Raw genomic sequence first — 20,484 nt, forward strand, 5'->3', positions numbered from 1 at the left:
TGTTTATCCTGCTCCCAACCCCGCCTTCCTCCTCCTTCCTCAGAGGTAACTATCATCATGAATCAGGTACTTATCGCCCTATGTATGTTTAATTCTGTTACTACATATTTATGCATCCACTAATACAATATAGCATCATCCAATAGGGTTCTAAATTTTAGGTATAAACTGGAACTTCTCATTGTCTGTACAGATATTTCCAGTGTGCTCCCCACTGGCCTGCAGATAAAAGTTTGGCTGCTTCTCTCTCTTTTTACATTCTAGATGCTGTTGTGAGGAACTCCTGTGGCTATTTTCTGGGGCATGCATGTGTGTGTGTTTCTTTAGGGCAACTGCCAACAAACTATAGCCTCTAGAGAAAAATCTGGCTGTCAACTGTTTTTTGTAAGGGGCCACAAATTGATATTTTTACATATCTTTTAAATAAAAAAATATTTTTATTTAATGTGAGCATGGGTGTGTCTGTCATCACAGTGCATTTGAGCATGTGGAAACCAGACTCCTCCTCCTTCTACGGTGTGGGTTCTGGGCATCAAACTCAGGTCTTCAGGTTTGGTAGCAGCTTATCAGCTGAGCCATCTCACTTGCCCCCCTTCATGTCTCCTGCTTTAGAATTTGAATTTAAAATTATGATGAAATATATATAATGTAAGATAAGTACATTCACATTGCTGTGTATCCACTCTTGCCATCCAGCTGCAGAAGTTTTTCTTTTTTATTTTTTTGTGCGTGTGCACATGTACACACATGTGCAGAGTTTGATATCAGGTGGTTTTCTCTAATACTCTCCACTTTTGAAAAATCTTTATTATGTTGATTTATTTGCCTGTTGTGTGTGTTGGGGTGTGGGTGGCACAAGTGTGTCATAATGTGCCTGTGGAGGTCAGAGACGACTTTCAGGCATCGGTTCTCTCCTTCCACCATGTGGGTTCTGGGGATCTGACTGAAGTAGTCTAGTCGGGATGGCACCAAGCACCTTTATCAACTGAGGGATCTCACCAGAGCTTGCTTATATGTGTGTTGGGGTGGGGGTGAAGAGAGAGCAAGCACAGGTGCATGTGTGCTCTAGTTATGCAGTGGCGGTCAGAGGTCAGTTTTGGGAGTTGGTTTCTCACCTTCTTCTTTGTTAAGACAGTGCCTCTCTGCGTTCTATTGCTAGGTAGTGCATTCCAGGCTAGAGGGCCTGTGAGCTTGTGGGTGATTCTGCCATCTGTGCTTCCCATTTCTAGGAGTACTGGGATGTATGGCACCCCATCCATCTTTTTATGTGGGTTTGGGGATTAACTTGGATCTTCAGGCTTGCATGACAAGTACTTTTACCCACTGAGCCAACTCCACAGACCACCCGCCTGGTGTTTGAAACCCAGGGTCTCTCACTGAACCTGGAGCTTGTCAATTTGGCTAGATTAGCTCCTAGCAAGCTCTAGAGATCTACCTTTCTCCACCTTCCCAGGGCTAGGATGATGGGGCCCATTGCTGCAGCTGGCTTTTACATGGCTGCTGGTGATTGGACCCAGGTTCTCATGCCTGTGCTTCAGGCACATTGCCAGCTGATGCCATCTCCCCCAGATCCCCTCAGAGCACTCTTATCATGCTAAACAGAAACTCTAGCTACTAAACACCACCTCCTGAAACACAGTGGGCAGGAACACTTTCCGGGCATGTTCGGCTTCTTTTGTCCCAAAAGATTTTAGCTGAACCAAAGGAGAGGACACTTGCTAGAGAAGAGAAACACAAACAGAACCCGACACTTGAGAGTTTGGTGAAGCCAAGGCAGAGAGGAGTGAGACAGTCAGACAGTCAGTCAGTCAGACAGGTAGACAGAAACACACACGTGCATGTGCGCACAGAGAGAGAGAGAGAGAGAGAGAGAGAGAGAGAGAGAGAGAGAGAGAGAGAGAAAGAGAGAGAGAAAGAGAGAGAGAAAGAGAGAGAGAAAGAGAGAGAGAGAAAGAGAGAGAGAGAGAGAGAGAGAGGAATCTGCAGATCTTGGAGGGCTCCTTGTAGTCTTCAAGTGAGTATTGCTTAGCACATGCACACAGAGGAACTCTTAGAGCTGAGGAAGACCACGGTGAAAAATTCAACAAAGGACTAGGCAGAGCTCACTTAGTGTCAGAACTGAATTCTCAGCAGCCAGAGAGGAAAGACCTCCTGTGGAGAAGAGGAGGGAGCCCTGAGTGTGTGAAGGCCTGAGTGGTGTGTGTAATTGACACGAATTGGCCGTGTCAAGGACTGATGCCTCAGACTCATGGGATAATGGCAAAGCCTTTCCCCTGGGTGAGGTCTGGAGGACTGGCAAATCTTTTCTCTGGTCTAGGCATGGATGTGGATACTGTATGCAAAAGCAGCAACCGAGCTCACTGCCCCCATATTTACAGCCTGAAGACTGTTTTCCCACAGAGACTGCTCCTTACGGAGATTAGCTAAACCTGTCTTCTTGATTCAGCTGTATACCATAAACTCTGCCTCCTTGATTCAGTATGCAATAACCCTGCCTCCCTGTTCCACTGTATATAATAAACACGCTGAGCTTCTGGGGTGCTGCAGCGTCTCCATCGGAGGCCCCGGGCTGTCTGATCCCTACTTCTTTCTGTGTATGTGTGTTCCTCATCCCTTCACTGACTTGCTACTGCTCGTCAGGGCTCCAGGACCCAAACTGTGCAAGGAATCCACAACCTCCCAACATGTAAGGCATTGTTTAGAATCCCAAGAGGACTTTTGTCTCAGTGGTGCCTAAGCTAGCCCCAGACTAAAGGTTGTTCTGTCCTTGCCTAATGACCTCAGAAGCGTGCCTTGAAAACTCAAGTTGTTTCCAGTGACTTAAACTAAACTCAAAGTTCAAAACTATGTAAAGGAATATGAAAATTTGCCTTCTTTTGCTGTGATTTAACACTCTGACCAAAAGCAACTTGAGGAGGGAAGGGTTTCTTTCTACTTACAGGCTAATCTGTTATGGAGGAAAGCCAGAGCAGGAGCTGAAGCAGAGACCACCATAGAGGAGTGGTGCTTAGGGCTGGCTTTATGCTGGTGGTCAATTGTCTTTCTTATGCAGCTCAGGGCCACCTGCCTAGGGATGGTTCCCCCCACAGTGGGCTGGACCCTCCTACATCAATTAACAATCCAGACAACGGCCCATTGACACGCCCACAAAGCCATCTGATGGAGGGGATTTCTCCAGTGAGGTTCTCTCTCCCAGGTGTGCCGAGTCGACAACTGACGCCAACGATGGTGACGATGACGACAGCAGCTACCCAACAATATAAAACTCAAAGGGTTCAGCAAAACTGCCAGGGATGTAAAGAAGTAGGAAAAGCATGAGCCACAATGAGGAGGAAAAGCCGTCAACAGAAGTGTCATAGGTGATAGACTTACCGGATAAGGACATTAAAACAACCATGAGAAATTGACTTCATAAGCCCGAGGAAGAAGAGATTATGAGCATGTTCCTGAGAGACCTGAGCAATATGAAAAAGATCGAATCAAACTTGGGGAGGTTAAAAAGGACAGGGGCTGAGCAGAGAGCACATTAGACACAAGAGGCAGATCAGTGAACTTGAAGACACAGGAAATAGGGAGCATTCAAACAAACAGAAAACAGTTTCAATCAACTGGACTTAATGTCAACATATATAGTCCCTGAAAGGAAGAAATGATGGTGGGGGATAAATGTATTAGAAAAACAGTAACTGAACAGTTTTCTAACTTGGCCCAAAGTCTATAAATCCTCACACATAAAAGTCTCAAGGAGGGCTGGAGAGATAGATGACTTAATGGCTAACAGTGTATACTGCTCTGCAGAGGACCCGATTCAGTTTCCAGAACCCACCCTCCACAGCTTGCAACCGCCTGGAACTTCACTTCCAAGGTATCTGACACCTTCTTCGGGCCTCTGCAGGCACTGGCACTCATACAAATATGCCCACATATACAGACACATCTGCATATATTAAAATAAAAAACAAACTCAAGGAAGTCCAAACAAAACAAATGTCGACCCTAACACTTGCCACGCAGCTGTTGGTGAGGCATTAAACCTGCCTGAGCAGGTTTTCTCGTAAGTCACGATAAAGCCTGACATATTAAGCATTTGTTCTGTCCCAGGGACTGATAAGAACTTTACACTTAAACACTATGGTTATTGTGTCCCTTTTACAGGCAAGATTTTTGAAGGATCTTTAAGCTGAGGCCACTGAAGATTTCATAGGTAAGAGCCAGATCTCAGTTCAGAGCCTGAGCGACTATCCAATATCTTTACTGCATTCTGGGATACTACAAGATTAACAAAATGATAGAAATCACTAACTCAGCTCTAACAATAATAACTTTAAGGCCAGGTGGCGGTGGCGCACACCTTTAATCCCAGCACTCGGGAGGCAGAGCCAGGCGGATCTCTGAGTTTGAGGCCAGCCTGGGCTACAAAGCAAGATCCAGGACAGGTACCAAAACCACACAGAGAAACCCTGTCTTGAAAAACCAAACCAAACCAAACCAAACCAAACCAAACCAAACCAAACCAAACCAAACCAAACCAAACCAAAACAACAACAATAACAACAAAAACCCCAAAAAACTCCTCAATGATAACTTTAAAATTATTATTTAAAGAAACTTAAAAAAACACCAAAACCAACTGCACATTTCCCTGTACCTCTACCCCTAGCTACTACTTTCTTTTGTCTTCTATTTGACTGTATTAGGCACCTGATGTAGAATCACATGTTTATTCTTATGTGTCCAGCCTGTTCCAGTAAGAACAATGTCTTCAGGGGTCACCCATGTTGAGTCATAGTGAAAATTTTCTATTTGTTTTAAGACAAAGGCTTGCTATGTATATAGCTCAGGCTGGCCTCAAGTTCATAGACATCCTCCTGTCTCAGCCTCCAGAGTATTGGGATTACAGGTGTGAGTGACCATGGATGACAGAATTTTCTTCCTTTTTTTTTAAGACTGCATAATATTTTATTGGATGCATATGCTGTATTTTGTCTTTTATTTAATCCACCGATGGATAGCTTTTACATTTTAATGTAAACACTCTATACACATGTTAATGTAAGCGCTCTTATAAAGTATAAGAAGACTATTTTGTGGCAAGTGAAGATGAAATGAAACTTACGTTTTAGAGTCCATTAAAAAGTTTTGTTGGAACGTGCCTACTGGCATTCATTTAAGTGTTGTTTACCACTGCTTTTGTCTAAAACAGTAGGATTAATTAAGTGGTTACAACAGAGACTGTACAGCACACAAAGCTGAAAATATTTACTATTTGGCCCTTTACAGAAAAAGGACCACCATCTGCTCCCAGTTACATAATTACCTTAAGGTGCAATAGCTGAGCCTTAAGGAGTGTAATAGTCAGCTTAACTTGGTGTTGTGAATTCACTCTCCAAAGTGATGGGGTCAAGTAGCTTTTGAGACTTTGTAAAAATTCCCCCAGATGGTGTGTGTGTGTGTGTGTGTGTGTGTGTGTGTGTGTGTGTGTGTGTTTGTGTGCATGTGTACATGCTTGTGCACGCTACTACTCCAGCACCATGTCTGCTTGCATGCCACCATGCTCCCTGTCATGATAATGGACTGAACCTCTGAAAGTGTAAGTGAGCCACTCCAATTACATTGTAAGAGTTGCGGTGGCCATGGTGTCTCTTTGCAGTAATAGAAACCTTAACTAAGACAACCATTATTGATTTCAGAAGGCCTTAGCAATTTGTTTGAGGCAAACAGCCTGGTTGCAGTTTGTAGAAATGAGTCACAGGTGACGCTTACCCTATATGGCCACTCCTTTCTACCCTCTGTAGGTTGTCTGAGATGATGATACACACACACAGAGGAAAAATACAGGTCAGAGGCTAGCCCTTCTCCATGGTGTCACTTAGGGGTCTCAATCTGCTATGTTTGGCTGGGACCAGGCTCAGCCCATTTCCATGAAGGCGGTGATGGAGACAAGACATGGGAGGTCCCATTGCCAGCCTTGCTTGCTCTACCTGTAGCCAGTTAGCACCCAGAACCCACTGGCTACTCCATGTCCATGGCCAGGTTTCTCATTAGATTTCTTCTGCAATGTAATTTGTTTCTGAGACAAGGTCTCATGTAGCCCAGGCTGGCCTTGAATTCCTGATCCTCCAGCCTTCACCTTGTGAGTTCTGAGATTAAAGGCATGCAGCATTATTCTTGGATTTATTTATGAGACACTAGGGTTCTAAGCTAGGACTTCTTGTGTGTATGCATACACTTTACTGACTGAGCTACATCCCCAACCCTTCATCACAACTTAGTAGTGTCTGGATTTTTGTCCTCAGCACCTAATTAGATTATCAACTTAGTAAAAACTGTGCTGGGAGATCACAGAAAGTCAGTGACACTCTTTCATTCCTAGAAGGCAGGGTGATGGGCACATGGAAGAGCTAAGAGACTTAGTGTCCATGAGGGATGCCTGGTTCTCTGTTGTACTCCAAAGGCTAATTAGCAAGTCACCTACCACGGACCCTCATCTGTGCTGGACAGTAAGGAGAGTGACATATAAGGAGCCAGGGCTGGTCACCTGTGTCCTTGTCTACCTCTTGCCACATGGTAGCTCTTCTAAGACTGACTTCATTTCTCTTGCCTGCTTAGTGTTAGCTGCTTAGCCATCCTGTGCTGGGCTCCCAGTAGCTGGAGGAGTGTTGTTGACTTTGTTGTTTTTAACCCTTGTGTTCATTTCACTTTTTGAACTCAGCACCTCTGACCTTTGTGGCTGATTTCCCCAGGGGCCCAGCCCTGGAACTGAACTCCTGTCCCTACTTAGTTCTGCCCTGACCTCTGACCCAGCTTGTTCTTGTCTTCCCATCCCTGGACTCAAAGGAAGCTGGTGCTTTTTAAGACCAAACATGATGATCAGATGGTGTATTTAGATAGAGACTGGAATGTTTCCATTGCCTTTGCATAGACTGGCTTCTGCCAATGATAAAAAACAAAACAACAACAACAACAACAACAATAACAACAACAAAAACAGTAGTAACTATAGTTGCCTGGTCTAAGGAGACGAAGGATGAGGAACAAGGTTCATGGGTTTTATTTTGTTTTGTTTTTGTTTTTAATGTTTGAAGAATGGCACTTGGGTGGGAGCTGCTGGCTACTCTTATGTGGGTGCCTCTGTGTCCTTCATCACATCTGCCCTCCTGTCTCTGTCTCCTGTCCATGCTCCCACTTCTGGAATACACACCTCAGCTCTGGGCATGTTTGCAGGATGTTGTTTGAAATAGAGCTAGCTCAGAGTGCAGTCTAACCCTCCGTGTGGGAGTGCCTTTGCTGGATCAGATCTGCATTTCAGATCCCAGTGGAGTGGCTTAGTGCCAGTCCCTCCCCCAGGGTTGTATCCCCTGGGGTTTTGAATGGTGAGCTTTAGACTTCTAGCCTCAGGACTTGGCATTTCATAATGTTGAGTCTTTGCATAGCTTAACTTATCTACATTCTTGTTGACCTTTAATCAATAAAAGATGGTCTTGGCTTAACTGTGGAGCAGAATCTGTTTTATAAGACTGTTTTCTTCACAGGTCTCTGGGGCAGGGAGATGCTGCTCCCACTTTAAATGGTTAAGAGCTGCTTTTAACCTCTCTTGACAGGTGTATTCTTGGGGGTGTTGTGAAGGGAGGGAGGGAGGCAAGGGGGGAGGAAGAGGAGAGAGGGAGGGAAAGAGAGAGGGAGGGAGGGAGGAATGACTGGAAAACACATTATACCTTGATTGAATACCCAAGGTTAGCTTTTTATTTATTTTTTTTAGCACATAAAATGGTGCGTGAACATAGATGGGAGATAGTTAAGGCTAGCAAACATATTTTTCTATGAAAGTATAATGGAATTTGACAGTATTTCATAATTTCTCTTAGACATCTTAAATAAGGATGAAGGTGAGTTTGGGCAATACACTGACTGGGACTCTCTCAGACTTTTAGATTATAACACTTATTAAACACTTACTGAATGCCATAACACTTATTAAACACTTATTGAATGCCTTATCTTGCTTGAAATCTGCAGGCTTCTATTTGGTCTGCCTTCCTATCATCCATATTGACAACTAACAGGTAATGGAAGAGGAAGGATTTGACCTCTGATCAGACTTGGCCTAGAAGCTCTGGTACCATGTTGTAGAGACAAGAGCTGTTCAAATGATTCTTCCAGTGGATTATTTTTTCCCTTTCCAACAGAAATAGTTCTCCTAAGAATGAGCTGTTAACAGCAGCAGACCTGTGCGAATCCCTATGTCCAACTTCTTTTCACTTTACTAGGCTGCCTGCAAAGCCTCAAGGTCCATTGCTACTTTATGGAAAGTTCTAGAAAATGTGATTTTCTAGCTCCCAGGTCCTTCTGCCTGAGGGTTGTGAATTAATGCACTTTTAAGTGAATTGCTATTGAAAACTCTCTCTCTCTCTCTCTCTCTCTCTCTGATTTTTGAGACAAGGTTTTGCTATGTAACCCAGGCTGACCCTGAACTTGACCTCCACCTTCCTTAACCTCCTAGGTGCCAGCATAACAGGCATGAACCACCATGTGTGGGTTTTTTTTTTAAAAGCACCTACTATGTGTAAGGCAATTTTACACTCATTATTCACTTTTTCCTCTCATACCATAGTAGAAAAAATGGAGCAAGAACACTCAGCCTCATTTTATAGTCGAGGGAATGGAGTGGGGATACCTGCTATGATTTGGGAGACTCGATACCATAAGCAAAGGCTTTGAGAATGACAAGTACTTGGGGGGTCCATTTAGATCATCAAGCTAAACTATCCTATTCTACAAGTCAGGATACTAAATATGGTCTAGGGTAATGAGATAGCCTATCCAGCATCACACAGAAGGTACAGAGAGGGAGCAAGTACTGAGGCTGCTCTGTACTGTGAGTGTTTCCTGATTAAAACCCCTGGACTGAATACTTACTTTGCTGTGATGGCTGACCAGTGCACTGCAGGATGCAGGATTCCTGATTGCTACTTTCCAAGTGCCAATCACTTCCCTTGCCCCAAGTTGTGATAATACAAAATATCATCAGACATTGCCCTCATCCCATGGGAAGACAAGTCGCATCCCTATGGCCCACTGACAAACACACACCTGGAGCATAGCTCTTCCTTTGAAATCTCAGAGAAAACTGCTTTGGATGGTCAGTGGATAATATCCCCCCCCCCCCAATCTATTCTGAGCACAGTAGGAGAACTATGCTGGGAGTTATGATCTCAGCCCACAGAGAGCAGGTCACAGAGATGTGCAGGGGAGGAGCCAGAGTTCAGACAGTAGAAAGCCAGCCCTCTCAAGGGCACATACCATTATTCTCATTTCACAGATGAGACATGAAATTGTGGAGGGATGGAATCACTGTGGGTCATGTCTGACTTCTCTTCCCCACACTGGAAGTGTCCCTGTAGAGGACTTCTTCTTACTGCCCCTGTCTGCACTCAGGCCTGTGGGGAAGAGTGTCAAGAGCTTCTGTTACATACTCTGTTAATTACAAGAGGATTATAAGCATACACAGTTATGTTCTGGAAACTTCCATCTGGCCCTAGGATGGCTCTTATTTCTATGGGCCCTAGAGACACTCATTTTCCCCTTAGGGATCTTTACCCTCATGTTTAGAAGGTCATGTTTTTATCCTCATACTTCTCTGAACTGTATCAGTAGAGGGAAGCCTTCCCATCAATACCCCAGTCTTCCCTACACCACCTTGAGAAATAAACAAGGGAAGTAAAGGGTCTTGCAGGTCATATTTATTTTTATTTATGTCTATGTATTCCTGTGTTTGTGCCACATGTGTAGGGTACTGGCAGATCCTCTAGAATGGGCTCTGATATGGGTGCTGGGAACCAAACTTGAGTTCTGTGCAAGAACAGTACACACTCTTAATCTCTGAGTCATCTGTCAGGCCCTAGGTCATATTTATTTTAATTTAAAAAGAGACAGAAGTGTTATTGTATCCCGAATAAGAACACATAGATTTTTATAGCCCAGGTTAACTGGTTTTATTGACAGAAAGGATACAAATAAAAATGATCTTTAACCACTGAGATGCAATGACAGGACTCTTGACAAACGGAGGCATGGAAGCAGGTTTCTGACCCTTTATCCTAAAGCCCGTCGTGAACAAAATGAGATGGACCTCAAGTGAAGCATCACTGGGCATGGGTGTGGTCTCAGTACTCTCCTAGGGTCTGATACTGTGTTTTCTATGTGTACTGGGAGAGTGCCCCCTGGTGGTACTAACCTCAAGTTCTACCAAAATGAAACGGTATTTTGTGGCTCCCAAAAGAGGCTTATTAAGGGAGTACTTAGAAACTGGGGCTGCTAGTGCAAACCTGTAATTTGAGTAACTCAAATTACAGAGGGGCTAATATAAAAGAATCCAAGTCACAACTCAGTGAGATGTGTCTCAAGATAGACTATAAAGAGGCCAGGGATGTAGGTCAGTGGTAGAGTGCTTGCCTAGCATGTGTGAGATCCTAGGTTTAATCCCCAGACCTTGGAGGGGAAATGAGTACCCTGAGAATCTCATCTTTGCAACTTTCTAAGTAGCTATGGTGGGTCTTTGGGCATGTAGTCAAAAAGGTTGGGTTTTGGAGTCAGGTGTGGCTCGAAATTGCCGTGTCCAGGCTATGTGCGCCTTGGTATGTTTCTAGCAACCCCCCACCCACACTCACTTTCTGTACAACTAAAGTGAGATACCTTCACTTCAGATTTGCTTTAGGAGTAGAGGAAGGAAATGGGGCTGGAGGAGTGGCTGAAGATCGAAAGGTAGAGCCTGACCATGTGAGTTCACACACTACACTGGAGTCTCACCTTGACCTTCATAGCAACAAGGAGTCAGTGGAAGCCATTAGGAAAAAGTGACACAAGGATTTGTTTGTTGGAAAGATAACCATTGGCAGGGTTGACATTGAGGTGGAGGGACTCGAGGCTTTATTCACGACAATGGAGCTGGGAAAGGCAAGAAAGTTACCTTGGAAGCAGAATTGATGGCTCATGTGACATCCTGGAGGAGAAAAGGTGGTGCATGCCTTTGATCCGAGCACTGGGAAGGCAGAGGCAGGCAGATCTCTGTGAGTTCGAGGTCAGTCTGGTAAACAGAGCTAGTTCAAGGACAGCCAAGTCTACACAGGGAAACTTTGTCTCAAAAAAACCAACCAACCAACCAAACAACCAACCAACCAACCAACCAAACAAACAAACAAACAAAAAAACCCAACATGCATGGAGGTAGCTTCTCATAAACCCCACTTGATGCTCACTACAATTTTGTGAGCTAGGTGTCATCATTAATATCATCTTCTATAGAGGGAAACTGATGTCCAGAGGGGTTAAGCGACAGACACACAGCCAAGATAATAGGGTGTGTTATCTAATTCTGGCCATAGCTCTAGGATCAATCCAAGTCCCACAATTCAGTGTGCAGCAAGTGCCAGAGGGAGAGACAGTCTGGGTCCAGTGTTAGATATGTACTGGGCCTCCAGGTTGTGCAATCTTCCAGTTGCTAGGAGTCTCTGATAATTAGAGTCTCCAGGTTGCTAGGTAACCTGAGTTGCTAAGAGTTCCAGTTTATTATAGGTCTTGGGTTGTTAGAAGCCCCAGGTTATTCAGATTTTTCAATTTATGAACAGCTTCGTGTTTCTTGAAGGCCTCCAGTTGCTAGTGGCATAAGCTTTTAGGGACCTGAGGCTCTTCAGGCTCCCAGGAACCTGAAGTTATTGAGTTGGTAGTCAGTCTTTTGGTTGCTAGAAAGCACAGTATTTGAGAGGCTCTGAATTTGAGGACAGCTTCTGAAGGTGTCAGCTTGCTCAAGGCCTCCCTCTTCAGCACCCCAAGCTGTTCAGGGGTTCTGAGTTACTAAAGGCACACACTCAGATACATAAGTCTCCCAAGTACTGAGTGATGGGTCAGCCAGCCTGTTTTCTTCTCACTCAGCCATGTTCTAGTCTAGCCAGACAGCAGAAGGGGAGCTGCATGCTTCTCTCACAGTGTTTCCAAATTTTATTTTGTTGTAGTTGATCTTGTTTAGCTCCCATAACAGTATGGACCCTGGTTGATGGATCCTGATTTGTCCCAATTCACAGGACTCTAAGGAATCACTGAGGTTACGGTATCAAGCTCTTTAGAGCAGGAACTTGATTCAAAAGCAACCAGATGTTCAAACAACTTGGATTCTGTTTCTGCTGTCTTTATTTGCCTTCCAGCTCGTCAACTGTTAAGATTATTATATTAGGCTGTGGACAGTGCCAGAGTTGACAGGTTCTTAGAGCAGCTGAATTAGCCTGTGTTTTCCTTGAGTATGAAACCTCCTATTTTCCAATAGTTATTGACACAGGGAGTTGCGACAATATTGGTGATGCTGTGTTTTCTTCGCTTCCCCCAAGGGGAAATAATACATGGCCACACTGGAATAGCAAAATCAGGACACGAACTTTACTACAGGGCATTTGCTCACCAGTTCCATCAAGCCACAGAACTGTGCCATTGCAGCCAAGTTCTGCCCTCTCGCTGCTCTGCAGTCATACACTTCTGAGACCTGTGTCTTTAAAGGCAATCACTTACCTTCTTTTTAGAGCTTTTGGTGTGCTTCATCCATTAAAGCCAAGGAAATAAACATAACACCATCCTTGCTCTTGAATAGTGAACAGACAGCCAGTACACCACAAATTATAGCGCGAGGGCGGGGTGGTAACACTTGAGTAGGGATATGCTGAAGCAGAGACACAAGGTACTAGATTGGGGGTCTGAGGGGAGAGAGCAGTGGATTAACCCTCTCTGCAAACTTGGTAACACTGGGCTGGTTTGGACCGAAGGGAAATGATTTGGTACCTAATGAGGAAAGATCACTTTGGGGAAAAGGCAGTAATTTAGACTTCCAGAGCTCAGCTGATGAGGTAGGGATAGGGCTGGGGTAGGAGGAGAGAGAGACTAAGACCACCTCGGCTGGTCTTAGTGATGAGTGATGAGATCTACTGAAAGGCTGAAAATAGGGGATAGGGCTCAGTTGAGTGTTTGCCCCTCATGCATGACGCCTGGCTTGGATCTCCAATACCATATAGACTAGGCATGGTGGCACATGCCTGTAATCCCACTACTTGTGAGGAAAAGGTAAGAGGATCAGAAGTTCAACATTGTTTTGGGTTACCTAGACAGTTCACAGATTGTCTGAGCTATGTGAGATCCTGTCTGAAGAACAAAAAAAAAAAAAAAACAAAAAATGGGAGAAAGAGGCATGAAGTATTCAGCCACATTATTTAGGAAGAAACCTCTGATGTAGAGACTAATGGTCCAGATATAATGTCATAACATACCTGAGTGTTGGGAGCAGATGTAGTGAATCATCTTTGACCGTGTGTGTGTGTGTGTGTGTGTGTGTGTGTGTGTGTGTGTGTGTGTGTGTGTTGTCATTGTCTCAAAGGAAATAATTCAATCCAGAGACAACACAGACACAGACACAGTTTAAACAGAAGTTTATTTAGCAGAGCAAAGCAGGTACTTCAGAGACAGGCTGGAAGGTGCTGTCCTGGAGAGGAGGAAAGCAGCCAAGTTGGACTTTGTATTATGAAATTTCAAGAAGTTGTTATGACTGTTCAGGAAGTGGGTACCTTATTCACAGGGGAATGTGACCCCTTTTTCCTCCCAAGTCATGGTGGGCCAGATCTCCTTTGAAAAAGAATGTTTGTTCTCATGATGCTTTGGAAACGCCCACAAGGGATGTAAAAAACCACAGTGTATTTGATAATGAAGTTAGGGTCTTTTGTGGATACAGGGTGAGAAAGTCCCTTGGCACCTTATGCTATAGTGAGAACAACCTATCTTGAACTTTATGGTTTTTAACCACAAAGGCCATCTTGACCATTTGGCACACAGCTACCAAGACACACAGTTTTCCTTGGTTGCATCATGTCTAACTCCTTACCTACTCAGCATCACTTGGGAGGAACTGAGCTCAGGGTGGGAATAGGGGGCTGGAAAAGGATGGACGAGATTTTCCCCAAGATTACTGATTGCCACTTTTCTTTTGTCTCTATCAGTTTCCTCAAAAGCAAATCCTCACAGTGCAAGTCCTGGGCGAGGATAGGAGAGCAATGCTCTGTTCATTCTGAGATCTTATGCTTTTGCTATACCCGTGACGGTCAGCATAGCATAACTCAGCTGGGGGCCCTGAGTGGTCAGAGCCAGCTTGTGCTGTCACTTTGCAAGCCTTCAGGCTCCTCCCAGAGTCTTTTCTGACAAGGGAAGTTCTTCAGAATATGGTTTCTTTGCAGCCTCCCCCATGCCTAATCACAATCATGAGAAGCTGTGTTTTGCTGAGTGTAGTGCCAGGTACTGTGGATGATACTTGGTGTGTTGTCTAGCGATCTCTCAATGATCTTCCATGGAGGAGGGCTCTTTTCATTTCACAGTGAGGATACTGAGACCCAGCAAGGACAGCTAACTTGCCAAGGCCATAGAGCTGTTTGTGAAACCAGTACTCCAGCTTAGATCTGGCTGCTGCCTTGTGTTGTAGGAGTCGGGAATGACAGGGGTGAGGGAGAGAGGAACAGTCTGCAGTAGAATTAATGTTGGGAATGAACTCCACAACTGTCAAATATTCAACCAACTTCAGGGGAGTGTATCAGTCAGGGGGCTCCAGGAAACTAGTACCAATAAGAGGCATCTATCTATCTATCTGTCTATCTATTATCTATCTATCTATCTATCTATCTATCTATCTATCTATCTATCTATCATCTGTCTGTCTGTCCATCTGTCTGTCATCTGTCTATCTGTCTGTCTATCTGTCTATCTGACATCTGTAATATATACACCAATCATCTGTAGAGTCTAGCATTTATCTATCTATCTATCTATCTATCTATCTATCTAATATCTATTTATTTACTATATACATACACATGTATCATCTATAGATGCTATTATATATCTATACTAATCTATTTTCTATTCATCTATTATCTATCTTCTACCCATATATTATCTATCTATCTATCTATCTATCTATCTCCTATCTACCTATTTATCCACCCATCTATTTAATCTGTCTAACTATAGAGGGGGAAAGATTAATATGGCAAATGGAACTGGCTCATTCATTCATGGAGACAGCAAGTCTCATGATGTACAGACTAAGTTCTTCAGCGGCAGACCCAGGAAAGCAGATGGCTTAGTTCTACTCTGAGTCTGAAGTCCTGAGGACCCAGGGAATCTGGATGTACAGCTTCCAACTGAAGACTGGCAACAGGGACCCGAGAGGGTCAGATGCTCAGTTTGAACCAAAAGGAGGAAAAAGAGCCTATGTGTAAGTTTGGAAGGCAGGAAGGAGGCATTCTCTCTTCCTTGGGGACATCCAGGCTTTGGAGGCTAGTGTGCCTTATCTCGTCTCCTGATGTGAATGCACATCTTATCCAAAACACCCTCCCAGAGTAACGCATTTCAAACATATATCAAGGTGACACACACAACCAAACATCACATAAGGTGGAAGGAATGACAGAGACATGCTAAAAGAACATGATGGCATGAGAAGATTAGCGCACATGTCTCAGAGAAACACAGTCCTGGTATGAGAATGGACCCAAGGGCAGAAAGTGCCACAAGACAGAGGTCAGGCAGATCCAGTGTGACAACGACTGCAATTGGTTTGGGACCCACAGCTGGAAGTGTGCATTTGTCAGTGTTCTCTAGTGGAACAGAACTGATAAAACGAATACATTAGATTGGCTTACACAACAGGGGTCAGGTAGTCCAACAGTGGCTCTCAGCATGCTGGAGAGGGATGAGAGCCTAGAAGCTGCCTAGTCCATGAGGCTTGGGTACCCCAGAAGTCCCGATCTGGCACTGGAGGTCTTGTCTTCAATCCAGGTGAAGGCCTATGAGGTTTTGGGTTCTGATGGTACTGACGGATGGAGGTGGTATCAACAGCAACAGCAACAACAGGATAGCTGATTCCAGATCCAACAAATTGACAATCGGGCTTGTCCATCACAAAGCATAGCCTGTCCAGTCTCAAGTCAGGAGGAGTCCTCACGATGGGAAAAGGAGATTTAGCTGGTAAGCAGCAGTAATAGTAGGTTGCAGTTAACTGAAATGTACTTAGACAGTCTGAATATTATTAACATGCCCAGGGGCTGGAGGGATGACTCAGTTGGCAAGCATGAAGACCTGAGTTCAAATCCCCAGAACCCAAGTACAAATTGGATGTGTAGCTTCAGTGTCTGTAATTCCCTGAGCTGCTACTATGAAGTTGGAGGTGGAGACAGGAGATTACCTGAAGCCCAAGGGCTAGCTAGTGTGGCATGGACACTGGGAAAACACACACACACACACACACACACACACACACACACACACACACACACAATTATCAACCTACCTAGTGTGTTAGTGAAGAAATGGTTCAGGCCTCAGCAGCCAACACAGTACCCGTGGATGACAATTTTAATGACTTTGTCCTGTAGGGTTTGGGTTGTGTGCATAAGTCACTTGGTGGATACAACAGCAGTTACATGCAAGATGGCTGCAGTCCTGACAAGCTGTGTGCTTACAGCAGGGTAAGTGGCTTAGCCCCATTTACCTCAGTGTCATGTGACTCTGACCACAGAACGAAATCACTGATGAATAGAGCAGGTGGCAGCTCAGAGAGAAGAGGTCCGTTCTCTTCTCAAACTGGGTCCAACTGCAGCCAGTTTGGAGCGGGTTGGCTGCGGGTCTTTATCTTTGAGCTCCAGGTTCTCCCTGTGTGTGGTCAGAGGAGGGTTCAATTTTTCTATGGTCCACAGGGCACACTCTGGGCCAGCTTTAGTATTCTTCTGACTGAATTCCTTAAAATAAATCTTTTAAATCAATTGTATAATCTCTCTCTCTCTCTCTCTCTTCCATCCATCCTTCCTTCCTTCCTTCCTTCCTTCCTTCCTTCCTTCCTTCCTTCCTTCCTTCCTTCCTTCCTTATTTTTAAAACTCCCTAGCAGTTTTTGAGATTTTGTTCTTGACATTGGGGAAACACCTTCGGCTTCTGCTGACCTGATGGGAGTGATGGCACAGCTGTTGTCAAGACTGGGGTAAATGGCCAAGTTGTGAGCCAACATCAGAGCCTGTGCAAGAGCCTAGAGGACCCCTAGGCAACCCCAAGCTGTGGAGAGAGTGTGTCAAGCATCTGAGGTGCTTTGAGGAGGACTAGAAGATAGCTGGGGGACAGACAGACAGGCCTTGACATATATACAATTCCATTCAAGGTGTGTGTGGAACACTGTTAGAACTGTGGTAGCAACAGTGGTTCTCAGCCCAGGGGGCACTTTCAAGTGACCCAAGAGCATCAACAACTGGTGGCCTGGGCCTCACCCACAGGATGCCACTGGCCTGCAGATGGGGTCCAGGAGTCCGTATGATGTATAATTCAAGGACAGACGGGATGGTGAGAAGAATGTAAACTTGCAGTAAGTTGCTAGAGGATCTCTGCTGGGCTGTGGTCAAGGCTGTGGGCTTGCACTGCTGAACCAGGAAAGAAGGGCAAACGGCTGCCTAGAGACACAGAGAGCCCCTGAGTCCGTAGTCAGCCCACTTTGCCCTCATAACTGCCCATTTGAGCTGCTGTTGCTTCCCACCCCCATTTAAAAGTGAAAGTCAATAGGGACATAACAAAACGTACCATAAAATAAAATAAGTTGAAAGAATACTCAATAAAAAGAAGCGGCGGAATAGTAAAAGCAGACAGCCAATGCAGTAAAATTGAAGAAACAAAGCAAAACAAAACAAAACTCAGGCAGACAGAATCACCACCAAGGGCCAGGCAATAAAACCACAGCTAAGATGTACTGATGTAGGCTGGTGGGCGTCTTCATATTTTGCCCCACCCTGGCAGGGAGGGAAGATGATTATTTATGTTCTATGGGGGAGGGAAATAAGGTGTGGGAAGATGACGTATGTGGCTGTAGCTGACAGTGCTGTCGCAACAGGGTTGTGTCTCCACTTTGCTGATGAGGAAATGGAAGTCACTTTACCAAGACTAGCCAGCTGGTCAGGGGAGGAGCAGAACACCGAACTCACCTTTTATTGCTCTAGGTTTTCAAGGTATTTTTCAACGTGTGTGTGTGTGTGTGTGTGTGTGTGTGTGTGTGTGTGTGTGTGTACTCATACATGTGCCATAGCACACATGTGGAGGTCGAAGGACAACCTCAGGGGCTTGCTTTCAGGGTCTCTTTGTTGCTTTTTCACCATCTACAACATGCCACCTGGCCTTGGAGCATCTAGGAATTCTCTGGTCCCACCTCCCACCAACCTGTGGGAGGGCTGGGGTTATAGATTCCTGTGCCATATGTCTGGTTTTTATGTGAGTGCTGGGGATTTGAATTCAGATCCTCATGATTGTGGAAAAGCATTTTAAACCACTGAACCATCTCCCCAGTTTTAGGTTTTATGGTTTTTGAACTTAAGTTCTGAGCTCTTTCTGCTGAATAAATGTCCAAGCCTGGATGCCTAGTGGAATCATCCGGTGAGCGTGTAAAAAATACTTGTCCAATAAGACATTTCTGTGAGCCGTCAACAGGTATCTGAAAAAATGCTCGTTGTCACTAGTTATCAGGGAAGTGCTATATAAAATCACAATGGAACCTCAGACATATCAGGCTTTTGTGAACTGATGATGTGGGAAAAATGAGAACACACAGTAACATGCTTGGAGCTGTGTTAATGGAGACAAGTCAGTCCACATACAGGAGGTCCCTAGAGGAATCAACTTCATAGAGTCTAGGAGTGGAACAGTGGGCACCAGGGCCAGAGGAGGGGCAAATTGGGAGTTGCCAGTTAATGGGCACTAATATGCTGTCAAGCAAGATGAACAGTTCCAGCGGCTGACTGTGCAAATCTGTCCTGTATAGTCATGCTGATAATTTATTGTGCGCTTAAAATTTTAAGGGGAAAGATTTCCTGTTCTAAGTATTCTCATAGCCTTTTTGAAAACCTGACTTATGGACTGAGCAGGTTGTATTTTTATATTTAGGAATATAATATAAACAATTCAATAAAAATCCATGAATTTGAGAGAGGGCAAGAGGGTACACCTTGGAGGGGTTGGAAGGAGGAAAGGTAAGGAGGGAAATGATGTGACTATATTTTAATTTTGAAAAAAAAAATTGAAAAACTAAGTAAACTTGTCATTACAACTTAGCTACTGTGGTTGTTTGAGATAGATATCTATTTGTGTATCTATGCATCTATCTGTTATCTATCATAATTAAAAAAAAACACTGGTGGTACTGGGGAGATGGCTCAGTGGTTAAGAACACTGGCTGCTCTTCCCAGAGGACTCGGATTCTACTCCCAGCACCCACATGAAACCTCACCACCACCTGTAACTCCAGGAGACCCAGCACCTTCTTCTGGTCTTTGTGAGCACTCTCCCTTGTGATGTACAAATATACATGGAGGCAAAACACCCACACACATAAAATAAAACAAAACAAAACAAACAAACAAACAAAAAAATCATGGGTGCTAGTGATGGGACAAGTTCAGTGCTACCACACTTGGTCTGGGCTGGGCCAGGAAGATGGGATAAACTTAGAACCCATAGACACACTTGGGACTTCACTGTGCTCTGCATGGTGATTGCTACTATCTGCTGAGCTAACAACCCTGAGTCCTAAGCCCTTTATAAACACTTATTAAGCTTTCCTAATCCCATGCTAGGTAGGGATTATCACCTCCATTTGGGACTGAGGAAAGAGAGGGGGGCTTAAGCTATTTCCTCTGTGGGCTCACCTGGTGGTACTGTTACCCGTGTGGGAGCTCAGGCCTGCAGCCCTGTCATAGATTCAGTTTGTTGCTGCCTCGCAGCCAGGTGCTCCCATGGGCATCACAGCCGTTCTGTTTCATTTTTCTCCTCCTCAGGCTTTAGGGACAATAGTGTAACTTTGGCCCTGGGCCTGTGTACACTGAGCAGTTGTCATTGAGATAGAGGAGGGAGATGATTTGTGGAACAATATTAAGGAAGAGTTTGTTTGTTTGTTTGTTTGAAGGGAGTTCAGTGGTGGGATGGGTTGCCTGGAGGCAATGGGCTCACACAGCCGCATCTGGGAAGCCATGTCTGTTGGGAGAGCAGAATCATCTCTTGAAGTACTGTGTGTGTGTGTGTGTGTGTGTGTGTGTGTGTGTGTGTGTGTGTGTGTGAAGCAGAGGCAGCCAGGAAGGATTGTGATTGTATACCTCTAACCTGGGCAGAGGAGGTAGTACAGTTGGTGTAGTGTAGGTTCTGGGTTTCATCCTGAAACACGACATAAAACTGGTGTGATGACACATGCCTGTAATCCCAGCACTTGGAAAGAGGGGTAAGAAGAACACAAAGAATCCAAAGTCATCCTTGGCTGCATAGTGAATTTGAGGTCAGACTGAACTATACGAGACCCTGTCTGAAACAAAAACAATGAAAACAAAAATCAAAACAGAGAAACAGATGCCTCTAAAATGCGCCTGGACCTTGAACTGAAGGGCACA

Source organism: Onychomys torridus, chromosome 8 (genome assembly GCF_903995425.1).
Source record: "Onychomys torridus chromosome 8, mOncTor1.1, whole genome shotgun sequence".
Lineage (NCBI taxonomy): Eukaryota > Metazoa > Chordata > Mammalia > Rodentia > Cricetidae > Onychomys > Onychomys torridus.